The following is a 20,665-nucleotide window of genomic DNA, read 5'->3' on the forward strand; positions in this document are numbered from 1 at the left end:
AATAATCATTTTTTTGCTGAGACACGTCACATCTTCCCATGAGCCTGTGCGCCAGAGGGACTGACCTCACCAACCACCAAGCCAGACTCCATCAATGCTCTGCTCCATTTAAAAAGACTTTCAGACCTTTTACCCCTTGACAACACCCAGGAGCAGAGGCGGGAATCCATATTTGCAACACCAAACGTACAAACTGCGCTTATTGAAGATTTTAGTAAGCAGAAATTCCATCTCTGTAGGACAGTAAGGGCCTGATCTCAGCAGAGGGGTTACTCCATTGCAACAGTGACAGATATCCATCGCAACGGTGACAGATATCTCGTCTGCAGGAATCTAAATACCGTAGAAAACAATAGTATTTAGATTTCGGCTGACGGGGTATCCATCACCGTTGTAAACGAGTAACCCCGCCGCCGACATCTAAATCAGGCCTAAAGGGTCCATCCAATGATCCTCACTCCATTTACCACCACAACCTCTGTTTTATCTGCGTTGACCTTACTCCAGATTAGGCAGCATGGAATTTCAATTACGATGGAGTAACTAGAGTAATTTGGTATTTCTGTGTTACGCTTTGACTTGAAATGATTGATAATTATGGGATTACACCTGCTTGCGTAGTTAAGAGTTATTTTGGGGCAACAGTCCTAGTGCGAGAGCACATCTAGCGAGTGTGAACGGCTGCTCATGTTCGATATTTGTGTTCTGTTGCAGATAATGATATTTTTTAGCGCACAATGGATTCTTGTATAAATTTTGAATATGAGGGTGCATTTTGCGTTAAAAAACTAGCGCTAAATGCGAGGAGTAAGTTGGGGGTAATCCTATCACAAGTGCATATTTAGCAAGCACCAGAAGCTGCTCATGCTCGCTATTCATAGTCGGTTGCATTAAGCACTAGTTTTAGTGCAAAATGCATCCTGGCTTCCAATTTGGATGCAAGGGTGAATTTTTACGATAAGAAAATTGCGCTAAAATTGTATAATTCTGCGTGATGTCGCAATTTTTTTGGGTAATTCCGTGTGATTATGCTACATGGAATTATGGGAGTTATGCCCACCCCTACTCCAGATGCATGTCAACCACTGGTGGAACTGTGCGCTGGGATATGAGAAACATATTCGTTTTTGAATTACGCCGCTCCTTTCTTTTAGTGTAAGCTCTTACGTCTGAAGAAAGGGCCTCTGAGGGCTTTAAGGGTAATGCATTGTTCCATACATACACCCTTATGACTCAAAAGAAATAAAGTGCTCTTGAGGACAGATTATGGGTCTGATTTAGAGTTCGGCAGACGGGTTACTCAGTCACAACGGAAATAAAAAAACCATTACTTACTAGGGGATTTAGAGTTCGGCGGACGGGTTACTCAGTCACAACGGAAATAAAAAACCCATTACTTACTAGGGGATTTAGAGTTCGGCGGACGGGTTACTCAGTCACAACGGAAATAAAAAAAAACATTACTTACTAGGGGATTTAGAGTTCGGCGGACGGGTTACTCAGTTACAACGGAAATAAAAAACCCATTACTTACTAGGGGATTTAGAGTTCGGCGGACGGGTTACTCAGTCACAACGGAAATAAAAAAAAACATTACTTACTAGGGGATTTAGAGTTCGGCGGACGGGTTACTCAGTCACAACAGAAATAAAAAAAACATTACTTACTAGGGGATTTAGAGTTCGGCGGACGGGTTACTCTGTCACAACGGTGATGGATATCCCGTCTTCCGAAATATAAATCCCATTACATCCTATGGGATTTATATTTCAGCGGATGGGATATCCATCACCGTTGTGACGGACTAACCCGTCCACTGAAGTCTAAATCAGGCCCTATGTGTTGGACACGTCAGGGATGGTCTGGATGGGGTGCTGCTAGCGGGATTGTTCTACTATCAGTTGAAACAGTATACTGCTAGCCTGAATGATTTTCTGCTAGTTAGATCATCATTTTCCTGGAGTGATCCACAACACATTGGCGATGCGCCAATCTCACATATATTTGTTTCCTACGGTTGACTTGCAGGCGCCCTGATGAAATAAACACAAGGCTGCACCACAGAGAGGCAGAGGCGGCTGCCTCCTGGGTACCAACAGCCGGCAGGATGCTCTGGAGCATCTCACACAAAACCAACTACCTGGAAAAGGGGACTTTTAAGAGGGCAAACACAAACTGATACTTGCTCATGGTTGTAACAATTACAGAGTACTGTGTTTCCTCTGAGAAGTTTTTTTTTTGATCTGAGGATAGTCTGCCGTATGGCTCACTCTGGAGGCCCTGCGGAAAGCCTGGCAAGTGACTGACTGTTGTCAACTCTGTAATTAAAATAATCAAGCGGGTTGTAGTGCAGGACCTGGGCTGTGTGAGTCTTCGCAAGACTAAGCCCTACATTATTAAAGGAAACCTCCACAAGACAAAAATTCCAATCAAAACCATAAAGGTTTATTAAAAGTTAAGTTATTACAGAAAGCAAAATGTTGTTAGCTAAAACCTGGTTAATCAGTAACCATCATAAGTCAAAATCAAATAATACAGGAGAATTAACAAAAGGTCATCTCTAAAGCAAGTAGCGACCAGAACTATAGGATAGTTAAGCAAGAGGACCAACATAGAATCTGCCTCCAAAGGAAGTCAAGAAAAGTCTAAAAATAAATCAAATGACAAATGACAGACTGACATGGAGTCTGCTCTCTAAGTAAGTGCAAACATGTCTACGTATAAATCAAAAGACAGACTGGTGCAGAGTCTGCCCAACTAGAAACAGCAAAAAGGCTGGCATAAACCACAAATACTTCATCTTTTATAGGGATTTAGACAGAAAAGTCCCACACTCGGTATGGTATGACATGCCATAGTAGGGCTGGATTAACAATGATGCATTCACTTAACCAGTCACTTTCCAAACACACAAGTTATATCAAATATACAGATAGTAAACACCTACCTGGCTGCCTAATAATGAATGAGGTGTGGATAGAAATCAAATGAGAACACAGGACAACTATGTAACTTAACAACCAATAACGCTGTCAATGAAGAAAGGCTCTTTCATTCATGTCCTAGGAAAGGGCCTTGCAAATTGCCACATATAGGAACATCCTGGACACGACTTCCTCGTGAGGAAGGCAGAATTATTCAGTACAGCCAAAAACACCGCTGACGAGCAAGGCTTCTATTTTGCTGAGTTCCTGAAATGGGAATGCACAGAGGAGCACGCGCATGGAGGGAAGGCTCGTGCACATGTAACAGAAGTGCACTGTGTTTCTGCAAATGTGATATTACGTCGATGCAAGCTGCTCGAGGCCAAGTCGCATAAGAAAAACACATCTAAATTAGGCCTGATTTTATAATTATTAAAAACATTCTCACACTCTAGTCACCGAAGGAGTGACCGACTAGTAACTGTCTACTCGTCAGAGGATCATGCCTGTTTGTGGAGAGTGTGACATGTGACTGAATCTTACTCGAGAGGAAAAGCTGACAAGTGACTAACTCTTTCTCGTGGAGGAGAGCCTACCAAGTGACTGACTCTTGCTCGTGGAGGAGAGCCTACAAAGTGACTGACTCTTGCTCGTGGAGGAGAGCCTACCAAGTGACTGACTCTCACTCGCAGAGAGCCTGCCAAGTGACTGACTCTCACTCGCAGAGAGCCTACCAAGTGACTGACTCTTGTCCAGAAGGAGAGTCTGAAAAGTGACTGTATAGTTGTCAAGTTTCCTAGGTCCGTGCGTGATGCGCTACTCCAGTTCCGTTTTTTTACCTTTGACTTGTGGGACCTTTCTATTTTATAATGCAATTAACAAGACTACAAGTCCCAGAATTCAAAGAAAAACCCCGGACTGGAGCAGCACATCACGCAAGGAGCTGGGAAACTTGACAGGGCTGTAAATATCCAGGGCACACACCTTTATTTGGAGAGCCCGGCAGGCTCCTGAGGAAAGTCTGCAACTGGGTCACTTTTGCCCCCCAGAGGAAAGCGACTGACTGTTACGTGACTGACTTGTCTGCAGAGGAGCCCGGCTGTGCTTTCACATGCAGGGACCAGCCTCTGGGACATCGGATCCCTGGGCCAGCCCCCGTGCTCTGCAGCACAGATAAGTTATCTCTGCTCCCACGCACCGGACGTGAGTCAGCCGCACACGCTCAGCAGCGTGGCCGCCACTGGGGGTGCCTGCGCGTGACGAGCATCTATCTGAGCATGGCCTGCACTCGCCTGTGAAACCTCAAACTAAAAGTGAATCTTTTCCTCTCTGGCTCAGATTTTACAGGAAAGAGGTTGTAAGATCCCTCGCAGTCCATGAAACACAAAAGTACTGATAGACACAAAACACAGCCCAAGGTCACAGACCCAGAGACCTCAGTCTGCCAAAGAGAGCCGGGAAAGGTAACATTCCAGACATTGCAAGCTTGTCACATAATAGACATAGACGAAACACTTCAATACACAAACAATAATTAGAAGCTTGTAAACACACCTCCCCTGGCAGGGCACACCTCACACAAAGACCCCCTACAGAAGCCTGGGGTGTGTAGTGTCCCTCGACTCCTGAGCTGACCAGACGCCTCAGAGTTCAAGGGACCCCCTCAAATATATACTCATAAAACTGCACCCACACATCTATACTCGAGAGTGGCAAATCGCAGATCAGTTCCAGACTGGGACTGGGTCAGAACCAACTATCTACAAGCATTTGGGGTTGTCGTGCTCCCCGACCTCTTCAGGACATCCTCGCCCTGGAACAACCCCACCCCATAAGATTACCCATGTGAAATAAACAATTGTGTGGGTAATACTGAACATGGTTAATTGGATTTTGCGAATTGTTTCTTTCTGAATACCCTGGGCATATTTATAAGAGGATTGCGTCCCCCAGCAACTCTTTTTTTGGTGCTTAGGAGGCGCAAACCTCTCAACCATATCTAAGAGGCGTCGCAACGCCACTGAGCATGGCTCGGAGTGGGCTAGATATCGAGGAAGGCACAGCAGCTCAAGTCGCTATGTTCCCTTACTCTGTGCCCGGGAGGCGTTCCATGGGCGCTGCAGAGGGTTTTCCCATACAACACCCATTCATCTTGACGCTGCCCCAAGATTACAAAACCTCACGCCTCCCCAGAGCAGGCGTAACGAACAGAAATATTTTTATTTCTTCTTGTTTTTTCCTTTTTTTGTGTGTGTTGCACAAGGAAAGAGGAAACGCCTTTCTGGATTGTTTTTCTGCAGGAAGGTGTCCCTCCGTGCACCGAAGCAATCCTGCATTGAACGCAGACACCCTTGCGCCATGGTGCAAGGGTGCCTGTCTTGGCGGTAGGCCAACTGTGTACTAGTGCAGGGGGAAAGGACAGGAATGCACCGTGTTTGATAAATACCGGTCATTCCTACCCTTTTACGATGACGTAGGGCAGCGCTGCCCTAGCCCTATTCTCCAAAAATATGCACCTCTGTTTCGCACTTACACTTGAATTAACAGCCACAAACTGTTTCGTGAATCTGGCCCAAATCTCTCTTTTAACATCCGCTTGGGGCCCACTGGCACAGAGGGAGACTCACCACAGGAACACTACTGCACACAGTAGAGTACACGCAGCTTTGTAGACATAGATAGAAGGGCAACTACACGCATGAGGAGGAAGTCCTATTGCGTAACTTACTGTCCATTAAATTAAGAAACTGTAGGCAAACTGCAGAGACTGTTCATGTACTGACCATAGTCACTCAGTGCACTTACTCTGCATCCCCACAAGAAAACTAAACCCTAAACCCAGTGTGAGGATCAAAAAAGCAGAAGCGTGGGACTTAATCCTCAATTCCATTTTCTTTAGGGTGGGGCTGTTCTGCAATTAAAAAGTGGACTTCTGTAAGCAAATGTGACCTATTTTCAACTGGCCATGTGCAAAATGGAAAAAAAATATAATGTTTCCCTGCAGTTATAAAATGGCTTTTTATAAAAATGGTCCTGCTTTGATGTAGTTAATAAACAGATTTCCAACTGTTTCCTTGCAAACATTCTACATTAATTAAGGTGCCTTACACCTGAGCCTTTTAAATGGCTTCAGCTGGTTACAGTACTCAACAAACCAGACGACTAGCAGAGCTGGTAGTTCTCTAGTACACTGTTCACTAACAACCGGAAGGCCTGGATACAAGCTGACTAAACACCAAGCCAACCAAAGTCTCTCAGCAGGCACCAAGTAAAATGGAACCTCTACCGAGAAGGCTATGCAAGACGCGTCTAAATGATACGTATTTAAGGTACGTATGGACGCGCATCCACTTCACTCTGTTCTCGACAAAGCACTGCTATCCTTCACGTTACTCCAAGCATCCCTTGGAGTCTCTCCCTGAGTCTACTTTTCAACCACATGCCCTTCCAACTACTTGTGAAGGCTCCAGATCATACCTGATTGGACAAGGCATGCATGCTAACTCACTGTTAACCAACTAAACTCCCAGCAGGGAATACGTAATTTGGAACCTGTGACAGAGTATGCTATGCAAAGCGTATCTCGATGGTACGTATCCAAGGAACGTATGAATGCATACACTCTTCCGTCTTTACTCGATATTCAACACCACTCCAGGGATCTCTTGGAGCCTTACTCATAACATCATATTGCTCCCCTTGGATCTACCCTTCAACCGCATGTCCTTCCAACTACTTCTGAAGGCCTTCGACCATGGATTGGACATGGCAGGCGCACTCACTAACCCTTAAAAAACTCAGGGCCTGACTTAGAGTTACACGGAGGGGGTTACTCAGTCACAAAAGTGACAGATATCCCGTCTGCTGTATCGCAATCCCATCACAGCCTGCGGAGATCGTAATACGGGGGAGGGGATATCCGTCACATTTGTAATAGAGTAACCCATCCGCCAAGATCTAAATCAGGCCCCAAATCCGCTTAGAAGGTAATACGTAACATGGACCCTTTGCCCAAGTCACCATGAATGACACATCTAGATGCTCAATATTTAAGGTACAAATGGACTCACATCTGCTTCATTCTAATCTCGACACAAGCACATCTTTTCTTCACTCTACTCCAACCATTGCCTGGAGTCTCACATCATAGTCCTCCCCTTGGGCCTACCCTTCAACTACACTGTCTTCCAAGTACTTGTGGTTGGACATGGCAAGTCCGCTGCAACCTGCAGCTATTCTGAGAAGACACACATACTCCTGACTGCAACCAGCCACAGAAAAGGACAGCAACATGAAACGACAGCACAGATAGCTAAGACCACATAGAAATGCCGGTGGCCACATTATAAATTGTTTTGCGAGTCACATACATTTGCAAAAACATAAGTACCATGTCTAACACATTTGTGGAAATCAAGGCAATTAGTAAAAATGGATATTTTATATATGGAAGTACTGTTCACCTACACATGTTACACAAACTGGATACCTGGAGCACAGCGCTACCCAAGGGGCTCCATGGCATTAAGAGTAGAGTCAACATGTGTGTTTTTGGGCAGAGTGGAGGTGAGAAGATGAGTTTTCAACAGTTTTGAAATAGAAATCCTGGCAATTTATTCCAAGCTTATGCAGTTAAGAGAAGTCCTTGCCCCAGATTCCCACTTTCCAAATCCAAGGAATAGTCAGCAAAAATAGAGCAGAAGAAAATGAAGACGGAGAATACAATGATATATCCTTGGAAGAAACACAGCCGGGCTATGGTTGTCCTGTAATAAATACATAAGCATTGAACAGAAGGCCTTGCTGCAGCTGAAAGCCAACAGAGGTCCACCAGATGTCTCAAGGTAGGTTGGCTCTAGGGGAGCCCTACAGCAAGGCAGGTAACAGAATACTGAATAGCTTAAAGCTTGGGGAAACGGTGTAGGGTTACGGCCAGAGCTGCCGACTTTGGAACTAGGGAACTAAGTTCGAGGCTCGGACTCAGCTCAACATCCTGGGATTCTGGGCAAATCACTCAGGGCCTGATTTAGAGTTTGGTGCATGGTGTTACTCCATCACACACGAGTTGGATATCCCGTCTGCTGTATTACGATCCCATTCTATCCTATAGGAATCGTAAGATGGAGGACAGGATATCTGTCACATTTGTGACGGAGTAACCCATCTGCCAAACTGTAAATAAGTTCCTTAATCTCCCCCTGCCTACAAACATGAATGTGTCCTTTTGTATTGTAACTGGTGCTCGTGTAAAGCGCACCAATACCTTTGGGTTGAGTTTGCGCTGTATAAAACTGCAAAGAAAACACCTTCTCCTTCCAATGAACCCCCAGGCAGGCTGATATTACTGGTCTGCAAGCAGGGCAGTGATGGCATAGACTGAAGGTTTCAGAGATTGATCAGGTTCAAGAATCAGAACCTTCACAACTGACTTTAGGCAGAGAAAAGAGCTGATGTAAGCAATATAACGTACTTTTGGGAACTATATGCATTGTAAACATATGTGTCTATTCTCATGTAGCCTTTAATGCACTCCAATGTATTTTACATTTGGCCTCTGATGTGTCCCTATTTACTTTACATTTAGCCTCCAGTGTATTCTTGTTTAGTTACATTTCACCTCCCATGCACCCCTGCTTGCTATAAATATACCCTTTAATGTACTCATATTTGAATTACACCCCACCACTCCTACCACACGTGGGTCAGAATAAATCTGAGAAATGGCAATAACTTGCCAGGGGCAATACCTACAACAAAGGGACTTCAACAGGGGTGTGTCCTGGCGCTTACCCTTTTCAATCTGTTGCTCGACGGTCTTTCCCGGCCCTAAACACGATCGATTCACATGCTCCGAAAATCAGCGAGATACCGCTATCAAACCTTGTGTACTCTGACGACCTCGTACTGATCAGCAGGACCAAGGCTGGTCTGCAGCTCTTGTTGAACACAACCCCAGGTTATTTAAGGAAGAGTGGAATCGCCATAAACGTGAAGAATACAAACACCATGTCCATTACGAGACGAGGCCTCTCGAAAGATCAATGGTTCCTCGATGCGGCAAGACTCGCGGCAGCTAGCCAATACAAGTACCTGGCCCTACGTTTGACAGTAAAGGAAAGTTTCACAGGCACAAAGAGGAAACAAAAAGAAAATGGAGTGTGCTGGAAATGGCACTCAGGACCCTCTTCAAACAGCTAAAAGGGACCTTTTACACCTCAATACTGGAAGGTGCCTGGGTAAAGATAATCCCCACCCTGGGTTATGGGAGCAAGATGGTCCAGGGGTGTGATGGGGAGACCCTCAACAAGGCCATAGTGAAAATTTACAGGCAAATTGTGTAGCTACCTAGAAATGCATCTCCTGCACAGATAAGGCTGGAACTCGGCTTAGTCAGACAGGCATTCATTAGCAGAGAGAGCACAGTCTGCTGCCACAAATCCAAAACCTGAAAAAAACCTATAAATCATCACATATGGCTGGAGATAAGAGACAGACTATATCCTCCTGCCAGAAAATACCTCCACTCGACAATGTCCATGTTTGGTCTAGAAGAAGCCTGGGACTCCTCTGCTAGCCATGATTCCTTCAGGAAAGTGGTAAATGAAATAGTTGTTTTGCTATCACCTCTAGAGGATGAGGCCAAACTATCACCTCTGGAGGATGAGGCCAAACTATCACCTCTGGAGGATGAGGCCAAACTATCACCTCTAGAGGATGAGGCCAAACTATCACCTCTAGAGGATGAGGCCAAACTATCACCTCTGGAGGATGAGGCCAAACTATCACCTCTGGAGGATGAGGCCAAACTATCACCTCTAGAGGATGAGGCCAAACTATCACCTCTAGAGGATGAGGCCAAACTATCACCTCTGGAGGATGAGGCCAAACTATCACCTCTGGAGGATGAGGCCAAACTATCACCTCTAGAGGATGAGGCCAAACTATCACCTCTAGAGGATGAGGCCAAACTATCACCTCTGGAGGATGAGGCCAAACTATCACCTCTAGAGGATGAGGCCAAACTATCACCTCTGGAGGATGAGGCCAAACTATCACCTCTGGAGGATGAGGCCACTCTCGCCAGAAGACAACACACCTGGAGGGTCCTGAACAGCTACACAACTCTGAAGCCGCAACAATATCCGGGAGACTCCTTCAATAGTGTGCTTAAAGCAAAATATCTGAAATATCGACTTATCCTCCTGGTATAAACCCTGCACACGCTCCCATGGCTAGGGAGGGATGACACAAGCAGCTGTAGACTGTGTGGCCATTCGAAGGAGCACAAAACCCACGTCATGTGCCTCTGCAAAGAGACCCTCAGCCTCTGTCGAGACCTGCTTCACTCAATTTGGAACCAAAAAGGCCTACATTCTTGCAGACAATCAGTAATCACCTGTCTATGCTTGATATGCCGGACTGCCAAATATCCACAGGGGGTGGAAAACAAATTAATGTAAGCGGCCAGCAAGGCCGGGCTGGCCCCAATGGGCATTAGGCGTTTCCCCAGGAGGCTGGATGGTTGGGGACACTTTTGTTACAGGGGGGATGGTTTTGTAACAGTGCAGCAGTTTTAAAAGCACTGAAGAGTTCCTTGTATATCCAACAGTTTTCAGGTGCCAAGATAACTCTGGTGATTATTGTACCTGACGGAGAATGACCAGCTTGGACTCACCTCATGTAGCACAGAGGGTTAATATGCTTGCAGCAAAGAACATGTTCTATGTATATCACAGAACAGTATTTTATGTGCATAGCTCAGTGGGTTACTGCTTTTGTCACAGAGATCTTTCTGTCACTGTACAGTTAATAAATTACAATCATAACCTATTACAGTGAGCTATAAACTACATTCAAAGAGCTGCATGTGAACTGCACAGTGCAGTTTACAAAGTTATATTTTTTCCCAGTCTTTGATTATCATAATTTTGCTAAAAAAGGGTTTGTATTGGTAGAAATAAATTGTTATTAGTAAAGTTAACTCTAAACAGACTAAGCACTCCAAAAAATAGCACCAGTGTGGATGACATGTGAACCCTACACCTTGTTGTCCCCTTTGTCTTATGTAACATTTCCTATACAATGATTTACACAGGTATGATTCATTGTGTCTGTATGTGTGTGTGATGTATAGTGCTCCAACACCTTACACTGGTAGGAGAGGCGCTATAAAACAAATGAAATACGTGTGCGAGAGGGACTATCGAGAGCTGAGGGGCGCTGTTAGAGGGTGATGGTGAGGGAATCACTGAAGAGCTCCAGTAAAGATTGCAGTAACCTGGTGCACTGTAAGGTCATCATTTACTATGCTCTAAAAACAAATACAATTGAATATATAATGATAAACTCGTTCTAGAATGCACGGTTTCTACCATTTTTCTTCCAAATGTTCTTTGGGGGGAGACCCCTCAAGCCCCATTGTAGAGGTCAGGTGTGTTCGACAAGATTTGCCAGGGCTGCTTTGGGTTCCCCGTCCGGCCCTGGGGGCCGGCTACACTGATAAAGGACCCCCAACTAGTAGCCAGTCTTGGACTGTCTCAAGCATTCATGAGCCTTGTTTAAAGGTTCTGCCTGTAGCTGGCTGCTGTGAGCTGCACTATGCACTTAAAGTGGGACACCTTGTAAATATTACCCAACTTTACACCCCTCATCTCTAAGCATTGGTCACTGTGTGAGTTTAACTGTCCTTGAACTCTGTCCCAAGGCACCTATTCCAACTAGCTGCGACGCACTGCGTGACGCATTCTACTTGGCATCTTTCTGCACTTCACCACTGCACTTTGTGCGCTGTTTGCACGTTACACTTTTTATGCCAAGGCCCCACTTTTAAGGAGGATTAGAGATCACCTTGCAGGCAGGTGCAGTGAGTGACTGCCATCCGAGGGTGCACTAAGAGTGGACCACCTTTTAGGCGGAACACTGGCAGTGCGCCTCCTGGCAGCTTCTTTGCCTCTAGGCCCTGTCTATAATGGGAGCAATGCCACCCCCACTGCACCCACCTTTAACTGATGGACGTCCCGCTGATGGGGTCCCTGGTGCCGATAACTGCTCGGGAAGGGTGGGCTAACAGCCCTTCCCCCTTCATACTAAGTAGTCGCCCTGAGGGATGGGGTTCCCTCGGGCTTAATAATGTTTGAGGAGGGACCATGCCACCCCCTTCATTTCAGAAAAAAACATGGCCCAGAAGCTTCTGAGATGTGACCAGGAGGTGGCTGAGGCCAGCTTTCGGGGCATCGGGGCATTACTGGATTCCAGGAGGGTGCGCAGGGCATGAGATGCTTGTTGAGGAGAAAAGGTCGAGGCAGATGCTATCTGATGCGAAATTCAGAAACTCCAAGGAGATCTCTGAAATATTCATTCTTTGCTTCTCTGTGGGAATCAACAGACCCCAGAATAACCGGCAGGAAGGCAATGCCTGCGTGGAAAATGCAGCCATGGAATTCCATCATTACCCCTCAGACATTCACATTTATCTAGTGTGGCAGCCAGTCCAAGGACTGGACGGGGGGAAAGAGGGGGAGAGAGAGGAGGCAGAGAGAGAGGAACAGGGGAGAGAGAGTGAGAGAGAGAAGCCGAGAGAGAGGGGGAGAGAGAGAGAGAGAGAGAGAGAGGAGGCAGAGAGAGAGGAACAGGGGAGAGAGAGTGAGAGAGAGAAGCCGAGAGAGAGGGGGAGAGAGAGAGAGAGAGAGAGAGAGAGAGAGAGAGAGAGAGAGGAACAGGGGAGAGAGAGTGAGAGAGAGAAGCCGAGAGAGAGGGGGAGAGAGAGAGAGAGAGAGAGAGAGGAGGCAGAGAGAGAGGAACAGGGGAGAGAGAGTGAGAGAGAGAAGCCGAGAGAGAGGGGGAGAGAGAGAGAGAGAGAGAGAGAGGAGGCAGAGAGAGAGGAACAGGGGAGAGAGAGTGAGAGAGAGAAGCCGAGAGAGAGGGTGAGAGAGAGAGAGAGAGAGAGAGAGGAGGCAGAGAGAGAGGAACAGGGGAGAGAGAGTGAGAGAGAGAAGCCGAGAGAGAGGGGGAGAGAGAGAGAGAGAGAGAGAGAGAGAGGAGGCAGAGAGAGAGGAACAGGGGAGAGAGAGTGAGAGAGAGAAGCCGAGAGAGAGGGTGAGAGAGAGAGAGAGAGAGAGAGAGGAGGCAGAGAGAGAGGAACAGGGGAGAGAGAGTGAGAGAGAGAAGCCGAGAGAGAGGGTGAGAGAGAGACTGAACTATTAACCCCTGGAGTGTCCCAGAACCGTTTGACCTTTGATCCTGAATGGATGAACAGGTAATTGAATGTCATGGAGTGAAGGGGCGAGCGGAGGCAGCTCACTCCAGTTTGCACAACCCCAGGGATGTGGATGGTGTGGCCCTCACCAGGACGGCAGACACACCGTAGGCATGATAAGGTGATGTCCAAGGTCACACCATGCCTGTTGGTGGGGACAGAAGATTCCTACCCTCTCCAGCACCTCAGGGAGCACAGGAGGGGGTTTAGAACCAAAAGAACACATGGTCACGGCTCAGGTTAGCCATGAGCCGGGATCAGCGCTTAATTTGTGCTTATTGTTTCTGGTGCTGAGCACCAGCACTTATTTTTGAGGGCCGGGGCTTATTTTTCTGCCTCAAGCATTTGCTGCAAGCAAAAGACACATCTGGGAAAGGCGGAGGAAGAGAAAAACGAAAAAGCGTCACAAAGGGAGAAAGCAGAAAGCTGCAAGAGTGAGCTGAAGGGGCAGGGAGTGTCTGTAAATGGATTGAAGAGGCCCGAGATGGCTTCAGGATTATGCTGCCTCAGTATTCCGTGTTCCCACATTTAATTGCAGCAGCCCTGTGTTTAAGAGGAGGGCTTTCCGCACTGGCACGTTTTTATTTACAAACTAAGCACTGGCCAGGATTTATCCTAGAAGCCTGGAACAGATCGGTTCAGTAACGATGCCTGAAATGGAATAAAAGACCCGGCCTGGTGACCAAGGAATGAGCTTTGCACGTTTGTGGTGGTCGGTTTCCCTCAAGGATACAAGCGGATTTGAGGCAGCACACCTGGGAGCCAATGAGACTTATCCAGAGGCGTCTGTGGGTGCACAGGGCCCAAGGCGCAGACCATGAGGCCTGTGACCACTCAGGCACAGAGTTGCAAAGGGCAGGCTGGGGTACAACAGGGGCTGTTTCAAACTCCCTCCTCAAGCACAAGGGACACAAACCATTTCAGGAATTTTAAGAGGCTCAAAGCTGAAAAGTAGTTTACAAAATGTGTCTTAAGATGGGGATAAACTGTAAGTCATGGTCTTCTCCTGGCCAAAGATAGAGGGCACTGTGGGGTCACTCGTGCATGTCCAGACTGATAAATACTTGGGCTCCCGACATACACCTGTGATTTAACTCCAAAAGGCGTTCGGCAGACCGGTGTTAGGGCAGCGCCACAGGTGCGGCCGCACTGGGCGCTGATCGAGAGGGTGGGCACTGACCTCAGTAGGCGGCGCTGTGCTGAGCAAAAACTTACAAAGGACCTGCTCCAGCTTTCAGGCAACAATAAAAATGTCAAGATAACTCTGGTGATTAATGTTCCTGCTGGAGAAGAGATTGCAGTTTTGTCTGGTGGCAGTTTTGACTCACCATGAAGTAGCACAGAGGGTTAACGTGCCTGCTGTTGCTGTAAAGACCAGATCTGTATTTTATGTGGATAGTAAAATCAGCCTTTACCAGCGCTTTAAAACAAATAAATTTATGTGAGAGAGGTGCTATGGAGAGATGAGGGTTACTTTTGCCGGGTGGTAGAGAGGGAATCTGAGGAGTATAGGGGTTGGGAGGTGAAAAAGATTGTCGCATCAGGGGCCTCCAGCGCTAAAGTCGGCATTGGGCGTTCAAGAGTCACCATCCTAAAGAATATTTGGTGTTTGCCTGACGGCCCCAGTGAAGGAGCTCACCTGTCAGTTCATAATGTGGACAGATGTCAGTCAGGCCTTGGGAAACAACTGAATGGAGGATGGATCATGAGTGTAGCCACACCCCCTCCTTCACTGTACGTATCTTCTTAAGCGGTGGAGGCGGGGGCCGGTGCAGCATCCCATTACCACACATACATGGACACATACATATCCCTCTACCTATGCATTAATCACCAGTCAGGGGCCCCAGTGTTGACAAATTCATACTCTACAGCAGTGATACTCAAAGTACGGCCCGGGGGCCGCATGCGTCCCTCTCGACCTTGACATGCGGCCCCCAGGTGCACAGCAGCACTCTGCTGCTGTTCACACTAATAGATGCTAACAATAAAAAAAGATGTTAAAGACAGAGGCAAGCATTTATTTAAAGCATTATTAGTGTTAAAAAAAGAAGGTAACTGTTAAGTCCTGCATCATTTAACTTTAGGAGCACCTTCATTTTAAAGTAATCTTGCAGCGAAGTGCAAACATATGATAAAGTCTCAAAATTCAAACAGTGTATTTAATTAACATGCAGAACCTTTTCACTTCAGTACATCAGATTATATCAGTGGATTGAGAAATATTATTTTAAAAGTGGTAGTTTTCAAACATGAAGCTAGAAACATCAATCCTTCCCTCTACCCTGACAATGCCAACAGTGAAATGTGCCAAGTAGGTTGTTATGTGCACCCCTTGGGTGACCTGGGTTCCTTTTATACAAGTAAAACATTATAGTTTTTTTAAATCAAACATAGGAGAAGTTTTTGTACAGCGGACATCATGAAGTAATGTATTTTTTAGGTCCTGTTTATGTGATAATGAAGGGAAGAGAAATAAAACTATTGCTTAGGATCACACAATTTGGTAAAGTGGGGAAGCCGGGATTAATCCAAGGTTTTCTGGTTTCACATTGTGCAATTCAGCAACTACATGTATATGCTTTGTTTCATCTACACCCATCTTACAACCAGTGCCCCCCCAATTCCCCCACCCCAGCCACACCCCGCTGACATCATTGCGGCCCTCGGACACATAACAGACCACATCTTTTGGCCCCTGGGAAAATGTTTGTGAGTACCCATGCTCTACAGCCATCATCCTGACATAAACCGACAGAGATGGTTGTCGCTTGTGGCCAGATACAACCAGTCACCCAGAGACCTTCCGAAGGCCTGGGCAAAGTGGGCTCTGGCCCAGGGACCCAGCCTTTCAGGGGTACTGCTCGAGTCAGCTCTATTTTGCAAAGTCTTGACCTGATGACCTTGAATAATTCGCAAACAGATCGTTTTAAATACTGTGTTTCTTTAATTTATTTTTAATGTGAGTGATGCGTGAGAGTCTGTTACAGAAATTTTGCAGAGAAATGTGTTTATGTCTCATGCAACATCCATAAAAACCTTTCTTTTAGATCAAAGCAGGGCCTCCCTGATAAGAACTGGGAGGATGTCACATCACAGAGATTATTTGCTGGTATGCTAGTGAGCTGCTGTTGTGCTCTAAGGGTGGAAGCAGCAACTGAAGAAAACAAAACACTTCTCCGTGGCTTTTTCCTCCATATGTGCCTGATGGCCACAGAAGAATTTTCTTTGAGTTAAAGGCGGTGGCACCGCTTTATTCAAATGTTGCATAGCTGCAGGTCAGGCAAGGACAGGCAGGGAGACACATACAGCCTGAGAGCTCCGGGAGCCAAGCGGGGGAACTGCACGTTTCACTTCCTGTGTTGAAAACAATGCACCTCCACCCATTCCTGCCATTTATAACAAGCACCAGAGACATTTCCTTCAGTTGGCATTCCCATAAATTACGCAAATTACTGCAAACGGTGCCCTCGGGGTATTGCTATCCGCCTTGTGCTTGTTCATTCCAAATTGATTGCATTAGATAAATATCCCCCGTCATCGGAACAGCATCGATAACAACTCAGCAGTGAAAGAAACCTTGTTTTTCAAACATTGCAGCGCCCAGGCTGCAGTACAGGAATGGGTGGCAGCTGGGCACCACCGACTAATACAGAAGTATTCTACCTACAGGATGGTGGGGGTCACAGAAATACCGTGTTTCCGGGAAAGGTTATTGAGAGAGCATTGGGAAGCATAGAGAAACATTAATATCCAAGCAAGGAGAAAGCCGGGGGTTACAGAAATGCCAGGTGCGTGGCACTGCCAGGACACTGACAGCAGACACGGCCTGGACGTGCCCGACGTCCGGTTTACGGAATGTGGACGGCATTTGTGCATGGCAGCAGACTGGGTGGAAACAGTGCCTCGTGTCTAAGGATGGCAGAAAAATAGGTTAAATGCTTGCCCTGGGCATAGACAGCCAATGAGTCACAAAGGTGCCCTGAGTACAGCCAGCCAATGGGTCAGAGAAACGCCCTGGGCATAGACAGCCAATGAGTCACAAAGGTGCCCTGGGCAAAGCCAGCCAATGGGTCAGAGACACACCCTGGGCATAGACAGCCAATGAGTCACAAAGGTGCCCTGAGTACAGCCAGCCAGTGGGTCAGAGAAACGCCCTGGGCATAGACAGCCAATGAGTCACAAAGGTGCCCCGGGCACAGCCAGCCAGTGGGTCAGAAACACACCCTGGGCATAGACAGCTAATGAGTCACAAAGGTGCCCTGAGTACAGCCAGCCAGTGGGTCAGAGAAACGCCCTGGGCATAGACAGCCAATGAGTCACAAAGGTGCCATGAGTACAGCCAGCCAGTGGGTCAGAGAAACGCCCTGGGCATAGACAGCCAATGAGTCACAAAGGTGCCCTGGGCACAGCCAGCCAGTGGGTCAGAAACACCCCCTGGGCATAGACAGCTAATGAGTCACAAAGGTGCCCTGAGTACAGCCAGCCAATGGGTCAGAGAAACGCCCTGAGCATAGACAGCCAATGCGTCACAAAGGTCCCTGGGCACAGCCAGCCAATGGGTCAGAGAAACGCCCTGGGCATAGACAGCCAATGCGTCACAAAGGTGGCCCGAGCACAGCCAGCCAATGGGTCAGAAACACACCCTGGGCATAGACAGCCAATGAGTCACAAAGGTGCCCTGAGTACAGCTAGCCAGTGGGTCAGAGAAACGCCTTGGGCATAGACAGCTAATGAGTCACAAAGGTGGCCCGACACAGCCAGCCAATGGGTCAGAGAAACATCCAGGGCATAGACAGCCAATGCGTCACAAAGGTGCCCTGGGCACAGCCAGCCAGTGGGTCAGAAACACACCCTGGGCATAGACAGCCAATGAGTCACAAAGGAGCCCTGGGCACAGCGAGCCAATGGGTCAGAGAAACGCCATGGGCATAGACAGCCAATGAGTCACAAAGGTGCCCTGGGCACAGCCAGCCAATGGGTCAGAGAAACGTCCTGGGTATAGACAGCCAATGAGTCACAAAGGTGTCATGAGTACAGCCAGCCAGTGGGTCAGAGAAACGCCCTGGGCACAGGCAGCCAATGAGTCACAAAGGTGCCCTGGGCACAGACAGCCAATGGGTCAGAGACACACCCTGGGCATAGACAGCCAACGAGTCACAAAGGTGCCCTGGGCACAGCCAGCCAGTGGGTCACAGATACGCCCTGGGCATAGACAGCCAATGAGTCACAAAGGTGCCCTGGTCACAGCCAGCCAATGGGTCAGAAGGAAGCCTTGGGCAGAGACAGCCAATGGATCACGGAAGTGTCCTGGGCACAGCCGGTCAAAGTGTAATAGACGTTACCTGGGCATAGCAGTCGGTGAGTCACAAAGTGCTGTGGGCATAGCAAATGAATGGGTCACATAAATCCCTTGGGCAGAGCCCGTCAATGGGTGATAGAAACACCCTGGGCACAGCCAGTCAATGAGTGACAGAAATGCCCTGGCACAGCCAGTTAATGGGTGATAGAAATACCCTGGTTGCAGCCAGTCAATGGGTCACAGAAAAGCCCTGGGTACAGCCAGTCAATGGGTGATAGAAATGTCCTGGGCATCGCCAGTCAATAGGTCACAGAAAAGCCCTGGGCACAGCCAGTCACTAAGCGATAGAAACGTCCTGGGCACAGACACTCGATGGGTGATAGAAACGCCTTGGGCACAGCCAGTCAATAGGTGATAGACATGCCCTGGGCAAGTCAATGAGTGACAGAAATACTCTGGGCAGAGCCAGTCAATAGGTTATAGAAACGCCCTGGGCACAGCCAGTCAAAGGGTGATAGAAATGCCCTGGGCACAGTGGGTGATAGAAACGCCCTCGGCGCAGCCAGTCACTGAGCGATAGAAATACCCTGGGCACAGCCAGTCATAGGGCCACAGGACTGCCCTGGGCACAGCCAGTGATAGGGTCACAGGAGTGCCCTGGGCACAACGAGTCAATAGGTGATAGAAACGCCCTGGGCACAGCCAGTCATAGGGTCACAGGACTGCCCTGGGCACAGCCAGTCATAGGGTCACAGGACTGCCCTGGGCACAGCCAGTCGATGGGTGATAGAAATGCCCTTCTCCCAAGCACTGCATAATCCCAGGTTATTGAACTGCCACATGCAATCGCTCGGGGCAGCATTCCAACCCATAGTTCTTTTGCCCACTATGCCACCTCATATTAGACCTAGACATATGCAAATCAGTCTTTACACTGCTCCAGTAGGAACAGTCCAGCCCGAACAGCCAAGCCAGATCCTCTACGCACCGGCACACGAGCAACCCAGGACTGGTTTCTAGCAGCTTGGACTCTTCAGTTGGGTGCAGCTTGGTCCCAGTTGTACAGTGAGGAAGGGACCCACATCTGTGCATAGGGACCACTTATGGAGGGACACGAAACACACAAAAGGTGAACGGAGGATGCTTGCAATGAGTCTAACCACTGGCAATCACTTGTGCCAGCATTCTAACCCATCGTTCTTTTTCCCACCATGCCACCTCAGATTAGACTCAGCCATATGCAAATCAGTCTCGACCCTGCCCCTCATGGGAACAGTTGAACCTGAACTGTCAGGTCCTCCCTGAACCAGAACACAAGCAACCCAGGACCGGTTTCTCCCTGACTGGGGCTCATGAGTGGGGTGCAGCTTGATTCCAGGGGCACAGTGATCTGTGAATTCTGATTCGTTCCTGACGTGCTGAGTATGTTGGTCATGTGACCTCACTTGTCTTCAAGTCTCCCTCAGTCAGCGCATCCTACATCCTGGTCTCCTAATGGCTCCTGCTGTGCGTTGAGAGTTTCCTGTCAACGCATCACTTGCTGTCAACGCATCATCGTCTGCGGTTCCCAGCGATACTTCTCTTTCTGCGTTTATTGAGAGCATCTGCTTCTTTTACTCCTGTATATCGAGTTTTTCCTTCACCTACTTTAAGGCACAGTTGGAATTTAGGTATTGAGCACCTTTATTTGAAAGTAACTTTTTAGTGTCCTGATGATTTAAATTCTAAACAAGGATTTTTCCACCTGTGAAGGATAATCAACATGCAGTCTGGTGATCAGCAGCCCCTGCCCCAATTTATGTCTGAGCTGGTCGGCCATCAACGGGAGGGGGTTTGGCTAAGATTATCTATTAACTGCAGATTAGCTACCGATGGGGATTCTTTTTCGTCTCGGTTTACTCAGTGACCCCAATAAGAGCCTCCTCAGGGGGTCAATGCTTCAGAGTATATACTATGTTAATATAACTAATAATAATAATTAATAATATAAACATAGAATGATGACTCCTACACTGAAGCTTTGGGCAGGTTAAAGGCACATTTTACTGAGAAGCCTCACATTGTTATGGAAAGATTTAGGGCCTGACTCAGAGTTAGGGGGACGGGTTACTCTCGTCACAAGTGTGAGAGATATCCCGCCCGCCGTATTACAATGTCCATAGCATACAATAGGGCGTAACGATG

At 47.6% G+C, this 20,665-nt stretch overlaps 1 protein-coding gene across 1 annotated transcript in view; it reads right to left on the reverse strand.

Annotated features, from left to right (window-relative positions):
* The window catches only part of CHN2 (chimerin 2), a 490,714-nt gene that overhangs the window by 306,203 nt on the left and 163,846 nt on the right, over positions 1–20,665 (reverse strand). The gene's annotated exons all lie outside the window — the stretch shown is intronic.

Source organism: Pleurodeles waltl, chromosome 10 (genome assembly GCF_031143425.1).
Source record: "Pleurodeles waltl isolate 20211129_DDA chromosome 10, aPleWal1.hap1.20221129, whole genome shotgun sequence".
Lineage (NCBI taxonomy): Eukaryota > Metazoa > Chordata > Amphibia > Caudata > Salamandridae > Pleurodeles > Pleurodeles waltl.